Source organism: Arachis duranensis, chromosome 2 (genome assembly GCF_000817695.3).
Source record: "Arachis duranensis cultivar V14167 chromosome 2, aradu.V14167.gnm2.J7QH, whole genome shotgun sequence".
Lineage (NCBI taxonomy): Eukaryota > Viridiplantae > Streptophyta > Magnoliopsida > Fabales > Fabaceae > Arachis > Arachis duranensis.
The window spans coordinates 19,376,333-19,377,222 of record NC_029773.3 but is presented as its reverse complement, the minus strand read 5'-3'; positions in this window follow the sequence as shown (position 1 = coordinate 19,377,222).

Sequence of the window (890 nt, the reverse complement as noted above, 5' to 3'; positions counted from 1 at the left end):
CTCCCTTTGCTCTTCAATCCTTGGCTTTAAATAGCAGTTTAGGCGCCAAAGTTGGTTGGGATTGGGCCCCACCACCCTTGAGAATTCGTTGGTCACGTTTTCATTAAAAAATCATAAACCGGCACCGACGCGTACGCGCACAGCACGCGTACGCGTCCATGGGGTAATTCGCAGGTGCGCGCAAGCGCCAGGTGTGCGTGTGCGTCCATGGGCGAGTTCAACTTCTTTGACTTTTCATGATTTCTCCACTTTGCATGCTTTCCCTCTTCACTCCTTTGATCCAATCTTTGCCTCCTAAACCTTAAATCACTTAACAAACATATCAAGGCATCTAGTGGAATCAAAGGGAGATTAAAACCATCAGATTAAGGATTTAAAAGCATGTTTTCACATCTAAGCACAAATAAGGAGACAATCACAAAACCATGCTATTTCATTGAATAAATGTGGGTAAAAGGTGACAAAAGCTCTTAAAATCAATACAAGATAAACCGTCAAAACGGGGTTTATCAAGCACTCAGCAATAACTATAATAAATTACACTACAATACTTGAAGGAAGGTAAACCCATACCTGTTGAAAATCAGTGATCACGTTCTTTGTCAAATAAAGTAATGTAGATTATAAGGTGGGTAATTTTCGGATTTAAAATGTAAGTCCTTCATGTCGTACAGCTTACGCCTCAAAGGACTCAATTGCTGATTATGAGTTCCTCAAAATTTGGAAAAATTACACCTGAACAGTATCTGCCTAAAAGGCTTACTTAGGTTTTTTGGTTTTTCACGGTATCTCCTAAAAAGCTTACTTAAATTAAGGACTGATCCCTTGCATCTTGAAACTCTATTTAACGATTTGTCATTGGGCAATAAATTGCTACATGCATAAAACGG